Consider the following 21157-nt stretch of genomic DNA (forward strand, 5'->3'; position numbering starts at 1 on the left):
GAGCAGCAGAGGTACAGACAACCCAGAAGCCATCAGATGTTCTGGCAGGCAGTCCAGGGGCAGGACAGCAGATCCTGGAGGAGACAGAGCTGGCCACAGCACAACTCGTAGTTCTGGCTCTGCCCTCTACTAACTTTTGGGCAAATAACTTACCTGCCCTGAATTTCAGTTTCTTCATTTGTAAAATGGGCATAAAGAAACCCCCTTCATAGGGTTGAAATAGCTGAATGAGATAGCAAACATAAAGCACCAGTGACAGTGCCTAGTCCTGAGGATGTGCTCCACACATAGACTGCTACATTTCTAAGAGAGGGGCTCAGGCGCAGAGACAGGGAGAACCCAGGCTATCATAACTGAGAGTCAAATAAAGTGCCCCAGGAGCAGCATTCTAACTAACCTTCTGACTGGGATTAGTATTTGTTTTAGAGACTGGAATGGGGTTAAGTGACCTCATTTCCATATAGAGGGTGGCTGAACTGAGTGAACAAGCAGGTACTGCTTTTTTCATAGATGGGTGTTGAAATCCCAGCCCCACACAGCTGACAGGCTCTTGTTTAGGACTTTGGACTTCCAGTCTGATGTCCTTTTGTTGATACTGTGCTGTGGGTGGTAAATAAACACTTGACATAAAATATGTTCAAGCATGTCAATGGCACATGCATTGTAATGGTTTTGAAACATGTCTGCAAATTCCTTGATGTTCCTCCCACTAAGAGGTGGCATTGAATTCCTCTCCCCTTGAACATGGACCAGCCTCAGTGACTTGCTTCAAAGGAAGAGAATGTGGCGAAAGTGATGCTATGTGTCTGCTAAGGCTGTTTAGAGAAGCTTCTGCCTGGCTCTGTCTCCCGGGATGCTTGCCTTTGAAACCAGTTGCGATGTTAGGAGAAAGCTCAGGCTACATAGAGAGTCCACATGAAATTTTGGACCAGCAGCCCCACCTAAGGTCCCAGCTAACAGCCGGCATCAATTGTCAGATCATCCTTGAAGTTGTCCCAGCTGATACCAAGTGGAGCAGGGATGAGCTGTTCTCAACAAGCCCTGCCTAAATTGCTGATTCATGAGCAAAATAAATGTTGTTGTTTTCAGCCAATAAGTTGTGGATGGCTTGTTTTGTAGCAGTAAGTAAATGGATCATGCACATGCATAGTAGAGCACAGAGGAGAAGCAGCAGGATCCAGTTCTAACTGGATCCAGAGTCACGCAGTTGATTATGCATTTTCAGCTCTGCTATATGCTTGCTAGGAAAGTTATATATCCTCTCAAGTCTGTTTTGTCCTCTGTAAAATGGTAAGATGGTAAGATTGATTGTGTGGGTGTTGTATTAGTTTGCTAAGGCTGCCATAACAAGATACTATGGACTGGATGGCTTAAACAACAGAAATTAATTTTCTCATAGTTCTGGAGGCAGGAAGTCCAGTATCAAGGTACTGGTGGGTTTGGATTCTTCCGAGGCCCCTCTCCTTGGCTTGCGGATGGCTGCCTTCTCGCTATGTCCTTGCCTCCCAGCATGTGCCTAACAATGTTCACATTTCCTCTTCCATAAGGTCACCAATCCTATTGGATTAGGGCCCACCCTAATTATGATTCACTTTAACTTAATTACCTGTTTTAAGGATGTGTCTCCAAACACAGTCATTCAGAGGTACTGGGGGTTAGGACTTCAACGTACGAGTCTTGTCGAGTGGTGGGGAGTGGGTAGATACAATTCAGCCCATGACAATCGTTACCAGGATTAAATGAGGTAAAACAAACATAAAGAACAGGTTACTCGTGGACACATTGGAAGTGTTTAATAAATAATGGCCATTATTGTTACATATGTGACGTCAACCTGATTAATTATACCTGATACATGCAAAAAAGGAGAACACCACTATGTATGCCCCAGGGGAAGCTGTGTATTCCTCTCACTTGGATGTAAGAGAACACAAGCTCTCTACTAAGCACACTATGTCCCTCCACCTCCTAACCTGGGCCCCCGGCTTAGTGATGGTGGCAAGAGAGGGGCTGAGGAGTCCCCTCTGGAGGAAGGAAGCAGCATTATTTCTTGACCCTCAGAGACAGCTGCTTCCTTTGGGGTCCTTGGAAGGGGCTCCTTGTTTAAGCCTGGAAGATCCCAGGGTGATATCAGGTAAGGAAAGACCTGGGACAGTGTACAAACCCGAAGTCACTCTGTCTGCAATTGCCTGGGTGCTCCAGAACTGACCCTTGGAGTCATCCCCACTGGAGGCAATTTGGAGAAGGTATTTTCGAGAGAAAGTCTCCATGCAGAAAACCTTTCTGCCAAGTCCTTTGTTTTCCTAATGTTGCCGCAGTGTCTGGAGCTGAATTTTAAAAATGGCATTTTCCTGGAAAGGATTTTTTGGTCTTTTTTGGAAATGTCTCATGTAAAACAAGATCACCAGTGGGCCATTGAGTCTGGTCTCCCTGGGGTGAGCTTGGGAAATGGCAAGTGGGGGAGGGCGAGTCTGGGTGGGAAAAAGAACAAAAAACAGAGTTGGAGGGAAAGCGGGACGTGACAAAGGGGTCAGCATTCATGTGTTAGGAATAGGCTCAGAGCTCAGGATTCATTCCAGTGGGTAAGGAAGGCATCGTGGCGGGGAGGGAGGAAGGGAAGGGGCCCTTGACAGCAGGGCTGTGGGAATGTCCCCTGAAAGCCTCCATTGACCACAGAAATGGACCTATCCCCGGGCCTGCCACCTCCTTCACTCCCTTGTTTGACATGGATAAGAAGGCAAGAATGATACAACAGGGGCCATGTCTCTTCCATCAGACTGGATTTCCTTCCTGAAGGGAGGAGCTATAGGTGGCATTCATTCTACGGCTCTAAGAGGGTTGCCTTGTACCTTCCCATCAGACTGGAGGGTCCCTAAGTACAGGGACCCTGTCCCTCCTTGACCTAAGGAATCAGTAGAGCTGAGAACCTCCTTCCCTTCCTTCTCTCTGTCTCTGTGAACTCACTGTGTAGGAGCAGATTGGTTTGTGACCTGCCTGACCCAGTGACCTACTCACAGTCGCATCTCCACCCTTGGAAGCACAGGCAAGACATGTTGACTGAAAGTCATTGCCATGAGCAGCTTGTTGCCACCTCTCTCCAGGCCCAGGGCCAGGGCCATTTCTGTGGCCAAGTGGAATTTCTGTGGCAGGAAGACTCTTGGAAGCTCTTTGCATAGTTGGCTTTCATCCTCCAGGCTTCTCTGTTGCTCTTCTGTCCATTCCTCAGCCTGCCTGTGCCTCTCAGGCCTGGCCTCAGGTCTCCTGGGTTTGTGGTGCCCCTGGGCCTCAGACTGGAATGAGGACAAATAGCAGAGGAATGGGTAGATAAGAATCACTGAATCTCTGAATTAGAAGCCACTCTAGAGGTGGTTTTCTCCATTTTCTTGTCTGGATAGTAAATTCATACAGTGGCCACTTAAGAACACCTGTTCTGTGCCAGGCTCTGCTTCAGACACCAGGTACATAGTGGTGGACAAAGCAGTCATGGTTCCTGCCCTCATGGGGCTAAGTGTCTGATATTTGAATATTTGGACAGTAGTCTCATTAAGTAGCCATACAGATTGTACTTACAAAACCATGTTTTTGGAGTTCTCCCTCCCTCCCAAGGCAGCCAATTTCAATTTGGACAGCTCTGAAAGTTATAGAAGTCCCTCCATAGATGTGGTCAAAGTCCTTCCCCTTCATAACTTCCACTCACTTGTCTCAGCCTACTTTCACATCTACCCAGGACAATAAGCATGTTCCCTTCCGCCTGGAAATCCCTCATGGTGGTAAATCTGTAGTTTTTCTTTTGTTTTATTTTTGGCTATGTTATTAGGTATATTCATGTTTAGGGTTGTTTTATTTTTCTGGAGAATTCTTTTTATCATTTTGTAATTGTTTTCTTTATTTTTTCTGACTTCAATATTGTTTCACCGCTTGGCTTCAAAGTTGTGGGTTTCTACCACCCTCCCATTTCAGGTTGAATAATTGGCTAGAAAGGCTCACAGAACTTTGGGAGATACTTTACTTACTATCATTTTTTTTGGATAATGATCACTTGGTATATTTCTTCTGATTTCATTTCAATAATTCTGTGTTATTATATTTTAAGTGTGTTTACTAGAAAAAACAAAAGGCCAAATTTCTTATTTGATCTTAGTTTTTCTTTTAACAAGTAATTTTAATTCTTTACATTTACTACATTTATTATTAGAACACAGTTATGACTGGTGTGTATTGATATCTTTATGTTTTTGTTTTAATCTCTTAGCTTCTTTTGTTTCTTTTTTTCTTTCTGTTAGTATATTGACAATTTTCTATTTTTTTCTCCTACTGTTTTAACAGTTACGTACATTTGAATTCTCTCCTTTGAGTGGTTATCCTTAAATTTTTTAACATTCTTTGAATGCTACCAATTTTAAACTGTTTTTACTTACAACACTTCTGACACCAAATGGGTGGTTTTTTTCCCCATGCTCACAACTGTTTCCAACTCTCTCGGCACCAGCTGGGTGTCCTACAATTCAGTTCAATTCTGACACTTGCTGACTGAAGTTAATGTCAGACTCCACAGGTTTACAGGCTCAGTCTCACAAGCCTCCCTTCACTTCAGATGCCTATTACAAATTGGGTGCCCAAGATACCACCACTTCTGTCTGACATGGCTACAAAGTTGTGAGTTCCCACCACCCTCCCATTTCAGGTTCAGTAATTGTCTGGAAGAGCTTACAGAACTCTGGAAGATACTTTGCTGACTGTTAGTTTTCTTTTGTGTAGAGGAGCAGATGAATGGCCAGATGAAGAGGCACATAGGACAATGTTCAGCAGGGTCCCAAGCACAAGACTTCTGTCCATGTGAAGTCGGGGTCTGCCACCTTCCCAACACATGGATGTGTTTGCCAACTCTGAAACTCGCTGAACCCCTCCGTGTAGGAGTTTTTAATGGGAGTTTAATGATGTAGGCAGGATTAATGAAATTATTGGCCATTCGTGGTTGAACTCAACCTTCAGCCCCTCTCCCCTCCCTGGAGGCTGTGGGTGGAGTGGGGCTGAGTTTCAAACCTCTAATCATGCCTTGGTCTTTCAGGTGACCAAGACGCCTGAATCTATCCACATGCCCTCAACTACCAGTGCTCTTATTAACATACAAAAGATACTCACCACTCCATAGATGCTAAGGATTTTAGGGGATGTGTGTCAGGAGGAACAAAGATCAAATACTTATTTTTACTATATCGCACTGTGCAATTTAGGTTTACACTTGGCTGTACATCATAGAAAACAGTGGATTAAACATTTAGGGGTTTATTTTGCAACGAGAAGACTGGAGTAAAAAGTCCAGAGCTAGTACACATCTTTAAGGATATCATCAAGCACCCAGGGTTTTAAAATTTAATTATCCTTTTCTCTTACTCTTAGTGTGTGACTTCGTCGTGTCTTCGTGGTCTCAGGGTGTCTGTTGTTTCTCCAAGCATTTTGTCCTTATTTTAGGTAGGAAGAAGAGAGAAGGATAATTGGTAAAGGGCAAAGCATTCTTTCTGGAAGTTGACCAGTAGGCTTCCGTTTTTATTTCATTGGCCAGAACTGCAATACATTGCTACCTCACCCTCAAGGGAATTTGGGAAGGTGTGTATTTTTAGTTGGGCACTGTGCTGCCCTGTGAAAAATCAAGATTCTATTAAAGAGAGACTATATTCTGTGTGAGCTGCTATAAGTTATATATAATTCATGCATATTACTGTAACAGTTTTACAATTAATTAGACTCTGTATATCCTTAGGGTGCTCTTATTCTAATTACTCCATCCTAAGTTTTATGTTATTAGTATTTAGCACTTTAGGTCCACTTTGTCTTGTTTGTTTGTTTTGATTTATGAGATAGGGTCTTGTTCTGTTGCCCAGGCTGGTTTGCAGTGGCATGATCATAGTTCATTGCAGCCTCGAATTCCTGGGCTCAAGTGATCCTCCTGCCTCAGCCTCCTGAGTAGCTGGGACTACAGGCACACACCACCGCACCTGGCTAATTCTGATATTTTATTTTATTTTTTTATTTTTGTAGTGACAGGGTCTTTTTATGTTGCCAGGGCTGTTCTCCAACTTTTGGCCTCAAGCGATCCTCCTCCTTTGGCCTCCCAAAGTGTTGGGATTACAGGCACGAGCCACTCCCCACTTTGTCTTTAAATGTCACAAAAATCAGACGATAGTATTGTTATTGCTATTTTGCAGTCAATTCTTGTTTAGATTTACCCACATGTTTATCCATTTCTTCACTTACCACTGATTCTTCCACCCTACTCCTTCCTCTCAGCTCAATTTTCTTCTAGAAGTGATAAATTCTCTTGTCTTTTTCTGAAGATGTGATTTTTTAAAAATCCCCACTCTTGAGTGATAGTTGACCTTGGCTGGGCATTCTACAATGATAGTTGTTGTTTTCTTCAGCACAGAAAAATTATTCCATTGGTCTCTGTTTGCTGATGCTAAGTCTGCTATTTTTTTTCTTATGAATGATATCTCTCTTTAATTCCTGATGCTTTTTTTTTTTTTTTTCTTTTTTTGAGACTGAGTCTTGCTCTATCGCCCAGGCTGGAGTGGAGTGCAGTGGCGTGGTCTTGGCTCATTGCAAGCTTCACCTCCCAGGTTCACGCCATTCTCTTGCCTCAGCCTCCTGAGTAGCTAGAACTACAGGTGCTGCCACCACGCCTGGCTAAATTTTTGTATTTTTAGTAGAGATGGGGTTTCACCGTGTTAGCCAGGATGGTCTTAATCTCCTGACCTCATGATCCGCCCACCTCAGCCTCCCAAAGTGCTGCGATTACAGGCGTGAGCTACCACACCCGGCCTCCTGATGCTTTTATAATTTTTCTGTCAGTCATGTTCTGAAGTTTCACTATAATGAGCCTCGGTGTAATTTTCTACTCATTTATCTTGCTCAGAATTCCAAGAGCTTCTTCAGTTGAAGCTCTACACTTTTCATTAATGTAAGGATTCTCAGCCATTACCTCTGAATATTTCTTCCCCTTCCTTCTCTCCAATTTCTCCCTCTAGCATTCATATTAGATGTAGGTTGGACCTTCACATTCTATCCTTTATGTCCTGTATTTTCTCTGTATTTTTTTTCTCTTTTAATTGTTTAATGTTACATTCTGGAAAATTTTCCAAGATCCATTTTTGGTTTGCTAAGCCTCTCCTTCAGTTTTGTCTAATCTGCTATTTAATCGATGCTTTGACTGTATCTTTTATTTACAGAAGCTCTAGAAGTTACTTTTTCAAGTTTATCTTTTTTTAGAAACAATATTCTATTTGTACTTTATGGTTTCTGTTCTTTATTTCAGATTGTTTTATTTTAAATTCTTGAGGTGAAAATCCTCTTATTCATCTTCTAGTCTTTTTTATGGTGGTTCCTTTCCTCAGGTGGGTTGTGATTTTTGGTTGTGAATTCATCTTTAGCTGCTTTTCCCCTTGGGATAGAGAGGATCTTCTGTAGAGAAGTTTTCTATTCTTCTAGAATTTCTCTATGTGCCCCAGGGAGACTGTTGAGGACAAATTCTTATATTAAGAATATAAGAAGAATTTTTTGATTTGGGATTCAAACACTAGGTTGTGATGGCTAATTTTATGCATCAGCTTGGCTAGGCCATGGTACCCAGTTTTTGGTCAAAGACCTAGCTAGGTGTTGCTGTGAAGACAATTTTTTAAAGGTATGATTAACATTCAAATCAGTTGGCATTGAGTAGAGCAGATTACCACCCATAATGTGGATGAGCCTCATCCAGTCACTTGAAGGCCTGAAAAGGAAAAGAAGGAATTCTCTCTCTAGGCTGCCTTTGGACTTGAGCTATGACATTATCTCTTCCCTGGGTCTCTAATTTGATGGCTTGTCCTGAAGATTGTGGATTTGCCAGCCCTGACAATTCCATGAGCTAATTCCTTAAAATCAATCTCTCTCCCCATCCCTCTACCCCCACCCCTCCCTCCCCTCATCTCATTGTCCAGTTGGTTCTATTTCTCTGGAGAACCCTGACCAGTATAACAGGTAAGCAGTGTAAATTTGTAGAACACATCTGTGTTTGGTATGGATTTGAAGTTTTGTGGGCCATCAAAACTCTAGCCTCTAGACATTAGGACTTATATTTGGATAAATATAATCTTGGACCATCAAGACATCAGCTGAGGTTTTCCACTCTGAATAGGAGTTTTAATTTCTGGCTCCTAGAGATTTTACTTTGTTTATTTATTTGGAGACAGAGTCTCACTCTGTTGCTCAGGCTGGAGTGCAGTGGCATGATCTTGGTTCACTGCAACCTCCACCTCCTGGGTTCAAGCGATTCTTGTGCCTTAGCCTCCCGAGTAGCTGGGATTACAGGTGCACTCCACCACGCCTGGCTAATTTTTTTGTGTTTGTAGTAGAGATGGGGTTTCACCATGTTGACCTCCTGGCCTCAAGTGATCCACCTGCCTTGGCCTCCCAGAGTGCTGGGATTACAGGTGTGAACCACCACACCCAGCCAATTTTACTTGATTTTTATGAGCTTAGCTATATTTACAAAATTGTTTCTTTTTCTTTTTTTTGCTATGTATTACCAGTATTTTAATGGGTTAGTAGAGGGAGTGGAAGTCGATGTTAGCTCATTGTGTAATGTTTCTGGAACCTGAAAATCTTACTGGGTTTTCAGATTGTTGAAAACAGCTTTCATGTTCCTCCCTAAGACTTCTCTAACCAGTTGCCCTTTACATGATGAGTTGTGTTATCTCGACTGGACTTTTCTTCTGCTGTCCAGTTTGTTCATGTGCTTCCTGAACAGTGGGACCCCAGCCAAAGCTGCATTCCTCAGCTACGGTCAGACTAAGAGGTCAGAAGCCACTGTCACTCTACATTCTGGATTCCACACTCTTCCCCATGAGGTCTTAGGTTCCAAGAAGTCTTTGGGCTAAAACATCACAGTGTTGGCAAAGAGTCAGCTTCCAAAACCTGTAGTGGGTGGAAAAAGAGTAAGAACTGTCATAAGAAGCTGGGAGGTTTTAAAAGGTAACTAGGATTTGGAGGAGTTAAGGTTAAAGAGATGTGGCCCAGCCTGTGGGGCCCTGCAGGGACATTCCTAGTCCTTTCTCAGGACGAATCATTTCATGGCAGAAAGCGGCAGGAGACAGCCTCAGTGTTTTCTTTATTATTTAGGTTATTATTTGCATTTGGTCTACTTTTTTCAGGCTTAGATTTTCTTTTTTCAGGATATTGTGCAAGCACCTTAAATCTCTGTTTAGAAACCTCGCTGTGTTCTGTTTGGTGTGTTTTGTTCTGATAAGCCTGGATTTTATAACTGCCAGGTCTTTTGTAGAATGGCTGGAAGCAGGGACCTGTAGTCTGATGAAGATAGTTGCTAAGGAATAATTCATTTAGTGTAGATTAGGAATCACGCCAGTTATCATCTCAAAAGGGAAGGACAGAGGGAGATGGAGAGAGGGGGAAGGAGAGAGAGAGAGTTATCAGGTAGAGAAAACCTGCTATGTGACCTTTCTAAATCCCTTAACCTCTCTGAGTCTCAATTTCTCTGTCTGTAAATAGAAAGCATTTGACATTGACTCCCCTGCCTTAAATGATCTGAGCTCTGATTTCTCTGGTAGAAAAAAAAAAAAGACAGTGATGTAGGTTTGTGCTGCTGGGAAGAAAATATGCTGCATATCTTTCTTTCTCTTTCTCTTTCTCTCTTTCTTTTCTTTTGACGGAGGCTTGCTCTGTCGCCCAGGCTGGAGTGCAGTGGTGTGATCTTGGCTCACTGCAATCTCCGCCTCCCGGGTTCAAGCAATTCTCCTGCCTCAGCCTCCTGAGTAGCTGGGATTATAGGCACCTGCTACCACGCCTGGCTAATTTTTGTATTTTTAGTAGAGACAGAGTTTTACCATGTTAACCAGTCTGGTCTCGAACACCTGACCTCAGATGATCTACCTGCCTCGGCCTCCCAAAGTGCTGGGATTACAGGTATGAACCACCGCCCCCAGCCGCATATCTTGCTTATCTTGTAGCTACATGTCTCAGAATGGCAGTTTTAAATTCTCGAAGTAATAATAATAGCAGAATTTTCTATAGTGCTCACAGTGGGCCTGACACTGTCCTAAGCACTTTATCAGCCTGTCTCATTTAATCCTCACAATATCTGCATGAGCTAGGTACTGCTACTATCTTCATGCTGGAGGTAAGAAAACAAAGACACAGAAAAGTAACTCGTCCAAGGTCACACAACTAGAATATGCCAGAACTGGGATTGAAACACAAGTCATGGGACTCTAGATTTAGTGCTGTTAGCCCACAGATGTTAAGAGCTGAGAGGTAGGGAGCTTGGGGAAATTCAGAAAAGCCATGAAGATACTTTTTTCTTTGTTTATTTTTGATATGGAGTCTCACTCTGTCACACGCCACCATAACTGGCTAATTTTTTGTATTTTAGCAGAGACGGGACTTCACCATGTTGCCCAGGCTGGTCTCAAACTCCTGACTCAGGCAATCTGCTCATGGGGGCCTCCCAAAGTGCTAGGATTACAGGTGTGAGACACCACACCTGGCCCCATGAAGATACTTTAAAAGCCCTGGAAAAAAAGAAAGAATAAAGGGGAGACAGCATAGAATGGGGGATTTGACTTAGTCTTGATGGGAAGGCATCTCAAGAAAGTATGTATTGAGGTGAGCTCTAGGGGATAAGAAGGTGTTAACTAGGCATGCCAAGGAAGAGTCTGGCAGGCAGAGGGGTTGGATATGCTGAGGGAACACAGTGAAGTCAGGAACTGGAAGGTGTCTACGCACTTGGGGTTTAGAGAATAGGGGGAGTGGGGCAAAATAAGGCTGGGCAGGTGGGCAGGGGCCTGCCCATGCAGGGCTTTCGGTGCCTCTGTGTTTCTCAGGGTTTCTCAACCTTACCACAATTGGCATTTGGGGCTGAGTTAGTCTTCGTTGTGGGGACCACCCCGTGCAGTGTAGGATGTTGAGCAACATCCCTGGCCTCTCTACCCAGTAGGCGCAATAGTATTCTTGCTCTGAGTTGTGACAACCAAAAATGTCTCCAGGTATTGTCAAGTGTCTCCCAAGGTGAAAAATTGTCCCTGGTAGTACATCACTGAGCAAGATATTTCACTCTCTTGGTATCCTTTCTCACAAGATGTCTACACAATGGACCCTGAGTCACAGGGTGACTTTCTAGACATGGGTATTGACTTGGGTCTCCTTTGGCCAGGTTGTACCCCGGCCTGTCCAGATAGGTACAACCTCTTGGATTCTCTCCTTGGAACCTGCTACGCTCAAGCAGAGGTATTATCATTGTCAGGGTGGACAATGCTGAAATTAGTGCACCGAACTAGGAAATGAAGACCAGAGAAATGCATCAGGTTCAGAGCAAAAACAAAGGGTTTCTTTACAACCAGGCCATCTAATGTTTCGGCACAATACGATACTTTCCCAACTTGCCCAGTCCTCTTTCTCCTGAAACCAACGTCAATGTGTAGTGCTCAACAAAGCAGGCCTTTTACAGAGAAAATGACCTTAAATCAAAAAGAATAGAAACAAGATACTTGGCATAAATGGTAATAATAACCAGATTCCTGTGAAGGGCTAAAATATTGCTACTTTAGTCAGTGATTGTTGTGGGAATTTGTACTTTTCAAACTCAATATCAAGCCCTTCTGGAACTTTTTGTCAAGTGTTTTCTGCTGCTGCCAAGTAACCCAGGGAAAAGGAGAGAGTTGTTTTGTCTAGTGTGTTTCTTCTATCCCCGGAAAAATCAAGTTCTAGGTGGGCTGCTTTTTTTGTCTTTTTTTTTTTTTTTTTTTTTTTTAATGGCATGAGTTGATGCAAATGCTGGTAGTCTGCCCTACCAAGATGTCCTTGAAGGATGACGTTTATCTAGGAGCTATCCTGGGCCCTTTGTTTTTTTGTTGTAGAAATTCTGACTTCCCTTGCCTTCAACCTGTAGGACTTTCAAGCAGGGCACAATTTGACTAAAACATCGTAATGCCAAAAAGATTGTCCACAAAGAAAACTGTGCACTAGCCTTTTTCACATTTCCTGGTCTGTTGCCCTGATTCCTTGCACCTCTTACCTGAGATCATGACCTCTTCCAGACGGCCTGTGTCCTACCTGGAGGCCACCCCCGCAGAGGAAACCCTGCTCCGAAAAGCCACTTTGTCTCTTAGCCTGGGGATTATTTGGGGCAGACTGTGGCTCTGGGTAGGGGGCCAGAGCACTCTGTCCAGGTCATAACTAACTTCTAGTTACCTGTCTCTCCTGTTAAATGATAATCCCTTTTTCACAGTTGAAAAAGGAGGCAACTCAAAAATAGAGTTGAACTTAAGGCAAAAAGTCTGAGGTGTCAACAACAACCACCACGATAATAGTGAATATTAAGTAGTTATTGTCAGCCCTATGTTAGGTGGTCTGTATACGTTATCTCATTTAATTATTACATTACCTCTATGAGGTAAGTACTATCACTGTGCTCATTTTACAGATGAGAAAACTGGGGCTTAGCGAATTAAATAATTTGCTCAAGGTCACACAACTTTAAAGTGGCAGAGCCAGGGCATTCAAAGCTGAAGTATTCCTTGTGCCCTCTACTCTTTGTTGTCTCTCTTGATCCTTTTAGAGGCTTTACAAAAATATTTGGAGGAGGCTCTTGGTGTTTCTATAGAATTCCACCTTTGGACACATGGAAATCTTGATAACAAATCTTAACTATTTCTGAAAAAGTGGATCTCATGTATGGCTTTTGGGCTGTGCTGGGATGGACATATTCTCTGCCCCTTATTTAAATTATGTTGATATTCGTCCGGGTGCCGTGGCTCATGCCTGTAATCCCAGCACTTCGGGAGGCTGAGGTGGGTGGATCACCTGAGGTCAGGAGTTTGAGACTAGCCTGGCCAACATGGTGAGACCCTGTCTCTACTAAAAAAAAATTTGAAAAACCAGCTGGGTGTGGTGGCGTGTGCCTGTAATCCCAGATACTTGGGAGGCTGAGGCATGAGAATCACAGGTTGAGGCATGAGAATCACTTGAACCCAGAAGGTGGAGGTTGCAGTGAGCCGAGATCGCACCACTGCACTCCAGCATGGGCAACAGAGCAAGACTCCTTCTCAAAAAACAAACAAAACAAAAAATCCAAAGAAAGCTTTATAGTTACAAATATCTGTTTCATTGATCAAGTTTATCATCACCTTTATGGATGCTATTTATAAAGATAATATGGATTTTTACCTCTTGGCATCATGGTAAACCAAGGTGATATCACTGGGCTTTGGTTTCTTTATTTGTAAATGAAGGATTTGGGCAGCTTGATCTCTACAGTCTCTTGCCTTTACACTCTGGTGTGCACACGGACATACGCACGTGAAGCCCACTTAAAGACCTGGCATCCCCTTCATGAGGCATCAGTCATGGCCCACTGGCTCCCAAAATGTAGAATTCAGGTTCCAGGTGGCCATCAGCATGTCTGAGGATTTGTAAGTCCAGTCATCTAAGCAGCTGGCCTCGTCACCCAGGAGGCTGCTGTCCACCTACAGCCTCCAGCCCTCATTATAGCTCAGGATATATAAACAGTGACAGGTATAAACTAAACTAGTTTGCCTTCAAGGAGCTCCTGCCCTTCTTAGGGAGGGCCCTTGAGCCAGTCTTTTCACTCTGTAGGCTAAAGAAGAAACTGAACCCAGTCCCCAACTTCCGTGGGCCACAGGAAAATGCCACAGAAAGACCAGGTCGTAGAGCTACCATTCCAGGCATGAGTTTCCCTGGGACAAACTTGCCATGGAAAAGGCCCAAGAGAGGAAACATGTGAAGCCCAGAGTAAAGGAAAGAGAGAAGGATGATGGTTAATCCTGTTTAATGGTTAATTCTGGGTATGCTGGTTAATCCTGGGGGCCTCAGAAGATGACCCATTCTAGAAAGTTGCCTCCCCACAAGGTCTGTCGGTACTGATCTCATATGCGGGTAAAGAAGGACCCAGCGGAGGAAGAATGGGCTTAGCTGAGCACATTCACACGTATGAGAGAAAACTTTGCCACAGTGTAGGAAGAACCAAGTGGGTGTGGGAAGCCAAGTTGGTCATTGTCGCAGCAATCCTGATGCATAAGAAGTAAAGAGGAGAGAAAAAATTAGTCATCTAAAATTGATTGAGGTCAAAATTATGGCATCCCAATTGGAGGCAAACCATGACAGACTTAAAAAGATTGGAAAGTGTTTGTTGTGTGGTGTAAAGCAGGGATTAGTTTGCAAAGTATAGCCTGTGGGCCAGATATGGCCCACTGGCCTGTTTCTACAAATGCAGTTTATTGGAACATCCATCTACTCATTTATGTATTACCTGTGGCTGCTTTTGTGTTGCAATGGCAGAGTTGAGGAGTTGCAACAGAGACCATCTGGCATACAAAGCCTGAAATATTTACTATCTGGCCCTTTACAGAAAAGAGGCAAGGACACATTGTTCCAAGTCCTGGATCCACAACTTTGGATGCATACTAGCTTTTGTAACCCACCTTTCAACGTCTGAATTTCTCATCTGTAAAATGGGGGACTATGTTACCTGTGCCCACTAACCACTTAACTCACTGAGGAGTGAAGACACTGAATGAAATAAGTGTGAAAATGTACATTAAGATCTAAAGAGTTATGCAAATGCAAAGTGTTATTAGGTCTGTTTTGTAAGTATTTGGCAAAAGAGAGAAGACGGAGAAAGTTGATTTTTTTCTCCAATGAGGCTAAAGAGAAAATAAACAATAAAGGTTGCCAAAGGGCATGTGCACCCTTTTATTTGTGTCAGTTAATGTGTAGTTTCCGTCAGTGGAAGCTCGGTTATTAAAATTAAAGAGGAAGAAATAAAATTCACAGCCACCTTGAAAGGACTGAAGAGATTCATTAACAGTGAGGTGCAGTCAGAGTGGGTAGAGGTACAGGTCTGAGGGTGTGCTGACCCACCTGGGAGCAACAGAGTGGGACTGAAGGAAGGGAAGAATGAGAAGACAAATCAGGAACTACTGCCTGGGATGTGTTTATATGGGCAATTAAACATTGTTTATCTGGAATTCAACTTAGCTGGGCATCCTGTATTTTTATTTGCTAAATGTTGCAACCTTCCCCCACCCTGAGTGGTTTTGGTAGGGCAACCAATCACAGGACTCTGCTCCCTGATCACGGAGCTTGTTGATGTTCAGTCCTGCAACTCTGAATCTTAAGCAGAGAGAAATAAGGAGAGAAGGCAGTTGGAGCTGATCATCTGATGGCAATGTTCCAGAAAGATCTTCAGAGCTGCCCAGTTCTATCTTTCCCAGGACTGTAGTTCAGGCTTGCTTTTAATCTCCAAACTATGCCATTCGTTTCCAATCTATCCCTTTCTGTTCCTTAAACTAGTCAGAGTTGGTTTCTGTTGCTTGCCGTCAAAGAACCCTAACCTAATATCTCAAGACACCCAAAACAGTATCCAATAAACCATGGGGATGGGTAAAGGGGTGGACAGAGAGGGGAGGAGATTAACTAGGGAAGGCTTTTTTTGAGTGTAGATCTGGACATAGGCAGAAGAGGGGTTGGGGGAGTGGTGAGAGTATTCTCAAAATCTGGTGAGTTATTTATGTCTGCTATAACAAGAAGAAATAGGGAACTACTAAAGGCTCTTGAGTAGGGGAAGGACTTGATAAAAATGACATTCAATTTAAAAAAATATTTCCAAAGCTGGCCTTTAAGTGTCTTGGAGGGGAAGATGGTGGCAGGGAAGCTGGCTGGGGGGCTGGCTCCATGGTCCAAATGATAATCCAGGGGTCTAGTGTGTAAGAGTGAGGCACTGAGAATGAAGAGGAAGAGAAAAATGGTGAGAATCAGCTCAGAGGAGACTGTGGGATTTTAATGACTTTCTGGTCATGGGGAATATCCAAGAGCAGGGAGGGAAGAGCTCCAACTGGGTCATGAGCCGCAGTAACTCAGCTGTGGGGGCTCCATGACCATGGGCTTCCCAGGACCTGTGGCTGCAGGGTGGGCCCATGGTGGGGGTGGTCTGAAAGGAGCAGCTCTTGGAGGCCCTTGGGCCCATGATCCTTGTTGGCTGTGTCTCCACTCTGGGGGAGGGCTGTGGTGAGTACAGTCTGCAGCAGAAAGTGACAGGGATGATTAAAGGGATGGAAAATCAGGCCCATGAAGAGAGGTTAAAGGACTGCAGCTATTTAGCCTGGGGAAGAGAGGCAGTCATGTAACAGCTCCCTTCAAGTCCATGCAGGGTGACTGGTAGACGTGTGCTAGGCAGCTGCCCGGTGCAGCTGCCCGGCACAGCTGCATATAGGGGGAGAGAGCACCCCTGGAGCGAGCACCTCTGCAGCGAGGGAAAGGCACGCTCCCGAGGGAGGCAGAGGCATAATTACAAAGGCTCTTTTGTGGTTTCTGAAGGCCCCTCTCCCCTCCCCTTTGTTTTTTGCATCTGTCATTATGCTGTGCAAACCACAGCCAGGCCTCTTGACAGCACCAATATCTGCCTTCCTGAACACTCGGAAGGTAATGTGGCTATAAAATTGACAAGTTAGATAAATACTAGTACAAAGGGTAGACTGTGTGTAGCTTTGTGCAGCCTTCTGACTGGTCTCCCACCCCGACCTGGATAAATCCTCTGTCTGCATCCCTCCGGTCACCCCCAGCCTTGTCCATTCCATCTGGGCTCCTTCTGACGGACTCCCCAGGAGCTCACATTTGCTCGGCCTCTTTGTCTAATTTGTCACTTTGACAACTTGAAAGGTCTTTTATTTCTTCCCAGGTCAAATATGTTTCATTTCACTTAAAAAAATTTTTTTTAAAGCTTCCTTTTTTTTTTGGCCAGGCCACACTCTTGCTGTCTTGGCTGGGCTGCCACAGTTTTCCCGGAGGAGGCCCCAAAGCCCCTGGCCCACACTCCTCAGATCGCTGCTAGGGTAACTGAGGGCCTACTCCCGTGGTGACTGTGTTGCCCTGATCCTCAGTAGAGGCCATGTGGGCAACATGGTCATGGAAGAAAGGTAGCTTATGAACTCCGCATTCAGACACTTCAGAATTGGAGCTGGGCGGGGTGGGTTGGGGGATGGGAGGAGGAGGGATGGGGACGGAACATTAGTCAGGATTCACCACCAAAGTGTTGGAATCTGGCTGTCCAAAAGCCCAGAGCTAAAATTTATTTGGTTTTGGTCCTGTTGTTAATGAATAGAGGGTGTCAGCGAACCTCACTCAGTGTTAGCCCAGTCTCCTGAGTAGGTGAGGAGAACCTGGAAGCCATAACCCCACCAAGAAGTTCTGTCAGGGAGCAGGGAATTTAGACCTCATCAGATGCCTGTGGAGTGACAGAGATCCCATTCACCACCAACAGCCTCCAGCTCATACCCTAGCAGCGATCGAGGAGGTGTGGGTAAGGGGTCTTTGGGGCCGCCTCCGGGAGAGACTGTGACTCGCTGGACCCATTATGTGCTGTGGCCAAAGCCCTTGACATGGATGGGGAAGGGGTACGGGAGAGGAGCAGGCACAGAGTCTGCTCATCCAGGGATTCCCAGACGAGCTGAGCCTCTCCCTAAACAGGAGTAAATGCCCCAAATCCCCTTCTGCCAGGGATATGGGGATGCCCTAGGGGCAGGCCTAGCTTGTACTTCCCCCTGTGAGTCCACAGCGTGCAGCACGGGGCTGAGCACCCAGTGAGCAGATGGCTCTGAGGCTGGCAGTTCAAGCAGTGGGGCCTCAGAAACAGGCAGAACTGCCCGCCATTCTCCAGCTGCGACTGCCCTCCTCTGCATCTGCTAAGTGGGCATGACTGGCTCCCACCTCTAGAGCTGTTGTGAACATCGAGTAGCACCGTGCATGACCTGGGTTTGGCATGCTTGGCATGGAGTGAGACCCCATAATGTTAGCTACTGTTGTATTAATAATAATTTATTTTCAATATGACTTATTTAATGGAATGGATGAAGCAAAGGACGAGACTCAGCGGGAAGGGCTGGGCTTCGAAACCTGATCATTTCTCATTTTAATGCTGCTCCCTCACTGTGGTCAGCCTGAGTGGGATCGGCTGGCCCAGCCTTCATTTTACCTTTGTTGCCATCTCTCTTTGCGGTGGTTCTTTCTCTTCCTCCTCCTCCGCCTCATAAGCAAAGGGTAAGGCACAGTTCTGAATCTTTCGTTCTGTAAAGAGGCGTGCCCATCTCTGTGCTTGATTCCACTGGAAAAATAAGAACAATTCCTATTATTTTCGGTTCCCAGACCTTGAGTGTGTCAGGCTTCAGGTTCACTTCCTACATCTCTCCACGTCGCCCGGATCTGCAAGTAATTTAACCTTGTTTTCATAGAGGGCAAAGACGTTCCGCTTGTTTATACTGGAGACAAATTTTCCTCAATTGACGCAATCCTATTGATTAAATAATGACCTTCTTCCTCATTTAAAGGTAATTTCGGTTGGTATCATGACGTGGAGGAAGAAAATGAATGCCTTTTCTGTCTTGCTGTCTGAAGGGCAGGCAGTGAGGGCCGACTCCCAGAGCTCTGGGCAGGGCCCTCTCATTTTTCTCACCTGTTCTGGAACTTCATCAGGCATCAGAGTGGGGCTAGTGCTGGGACCCCTTGAGGAGGTGGGCTAAATAGGACCAGTCTTGATTAGGGAAATTAAAGAGCCAGCATTTGCTTTGTAATAGATGTCAAGGCTGGGGCAGAGTAGGTGCTACTCTGTTTTAAAACTTGATTTGCTTTCAAGACTTGTACGTAAAATTATTTTTCAAGCTCATATCACACGATATAGTCTGGGCATGTCATTTGAGCCAAGGATTTAAAATCAAAGGGAAAGGCAATGTGCAATTTCAGGAAGAACTTCAGGGAACAGCTCACACAGGAGAGACACAAAGATGGGAGCCTGGGGGTGGTCAGAGAGTTGTTGGGCACTCTTGGGTAAGTCCTTTAACTTCTTCTGGGTCTAGATTCCTCGTTGGTAAAACAGGGGTAACTGGATCAGATGACTTCTAAGGTACTTTCTTGGTTCCATGTTCTGTGATACGATGGAATCTGGAGACCCGGTTATTATTTGCTTCCATTCCAGATCCGTGTACTGTCTATTTCCATAAGGATAAGACTAGTGGATGACATTTGGAAGGACGGGACCTCTGTTGTTCCATTTTCTTTTTGTGAGGTCAGATCAGTGCATTGTGTGTTAGCAATGCCATTTAAGAAATAGATATCCCTATATGTTCTGTAGGAGAATGCATATTTTGCAATGATCTGAAAAATTATCCTAATGCAAATACAGAGTGGCATAAATACCATGGCTGGACAAGAGCTAGACATTAATAAAAGAAAATCGGAGCTGACATTTTAAAGGTTTTTGCCCTATTATAGGCACATCTAGGCATTCCTTCATTTTCTCTTTACCAGAGGTTGGCAAACATTTTCTGTAAAGAGCCAGACAGTAAATATTTTAGGCTTTGTGGGCTATAACATCTTGGTTTTAGCAATTCAACTTTGCTGTAGTAGCAGAAAAGCAGTCACAGGTAAGATGTAAACAAATGTGTGTGGCTATATTCCAATTAAACTTTATGACCCTGACATTTGAATGTCATATCCTTTTCAGGTGTCACAAAATATTTTCTTGATTTTTTTCAACCATTTATAATGTAAAAACCATTCTTAGTTCATAGGCCTTCACAAAAACGGTCGGTGAGCCAGATTTGGCCCCATAACCACAGATTGCTGACCTCTTTTCTTTATTACAGTCCTTTAAGGGAGGAAGTATTTTACCGATGAGAAAAATCAAGGCTTAATGGGGTTAAATAACTTGCCTAGGTTTACCAGTTAGAAGCAAAAGAGATGGAAGGTAATCTAAAAGGCCAGGTTCAGGCCGGGCATGGTGGCTCATGCCTGTAATCCCAGTACTTTGGGAGGCCAAGGCAGGAGGATTACTTGAGGCCAGGAGTTCGAGACCAGCCTGGGCAACATAATGAGACTCTGTTTTTATATATTTTTTTTTTTTAAAAAAAGGAGGCATGGTGGTGCATATCTGTAATCCCATCTACTTGGGAGACTGAGGTGGGAGGATAACTTGAGCCCAGGATTTTGGGGCTGCAGTAAGCCATGATCATGCCCTTGACCCCCTCCAGCTTGGGTGACAGCAAGATCCTGTCTCAAAAAGAAAAGCCAGATTCAAGAGCTTAAACACCTACCCTTTAGGGATATCCAGCTAGAGTGGTAGAATGTGAAAGACTTTGCTCCCTCTGACATTGATAAATAGTTACAAAATCTCCTTTTTAATCATCTTACTTTTTCATGATGGTTCACATTCCAAACATTAGAGCAAGATTGGTGTCTCACAAGGCCGGGATACCTGGCTGGCTTAGAAATTACATGGGACAGTAACTCAAAAGGTGGCTGAGCAGGAGGGAGGAGTGAGATGAAGAAACCAAAGAGTTAGTTCTGTGAATACCAGGATCCAGGGCGAGGCCTGGCCACCCTTGTTTGGCCTGGGGGCTGGCTCAGCTTCTGCATCCTAAGGAGGAGATGCCACACCTCCACTGCCTCCCATTCTTGTTCTTGAAGATGATGCATCTTGGGAAGGTCTCTGATGCTTGCTTTTTTTTTTTTTTTTTTTTTTTTTTTTTGAGACAGAGTCTCGCTGCATTGCCCAGGCTGGAGTGCAGCAGCAAGATCTCAGCTCACTGCACCCTCCACCTTCTGGGTTCAAGTGATTCTCCTGCGTCACCCTTCTGAGTAGCTGGGACTTCAGGCACCTACCACCATACCCGCTAATTTTTATATTTTTAGTAGAGACAGGGTTTCACCATGTTGGTCAGGCTGGTCTCGAACTCCTGACCTCAGGTGATTCGCCCGCCTCAGCCTCCCAAAGTGCTGGGATTACAGGTGTGAGCCACCATGCTTGGCCCTCTTAATGCTTTTTAATATTTCAAGAATGGACAGACTGTCTCCAGAGCTACACTGTCACCTTCCAGGGGTGGCCTATATCTTCTGTCTTCTCCACACTTAGTACAGTCTGGGCACACAGAAATGCAATGATGCCAGGTGAGTGAGGCCTTTCAGTTCTAAAACAGGGTGCTTCAGGAAGTCGTGAGCTGCCTACTTCTGGAAGTGTGTGGTGATGCTGCTGTCGGCAGACGCTGGTGTAGAGGACCACTGCGGGTGGGAGGTGAGAGTGGAGGAAGGTTCGACGATCCTATCC

General features: G+C 44.6%; 1 long non-coding RNA gene across 1 annotated transcript; it reads right to left on the bottom strand.

The window, feature by feature from the left end:
• Positions 1-1771: 1771 nt before the first annotated feature.
• On the bottom strand, positions 1772-19056 carry LOC134756716 (uncharacterized). Its single transcript, XR_010129810.1, has 3 exons — positions 18035-19056; positions 5395-5462; positions 1772-3290 (listed from the first exon to the last, which is right to left on the bottom strand). It is a non-coding gene; the product is annotated as an uncharacterized lncRNA (long non-coding RNA).
• Positions 19057-21157: the final 2101 nt, after the last annotated feature.

This window comes from Gorilla gorilla, chromosome 12 (genome assembly GCF_029281585.2).
Source record: "Gorilla gorilla gorilla isolate KB3781 chromosome 12, NHGRI_mGorGor1-v2.1_pri, whole genome shotgun sequence".
NCBI lineage: Eukaryota > Metazoa > Chordata > Mammalia > Primates > Hominidae > Gorilla > Gorilla gorilla.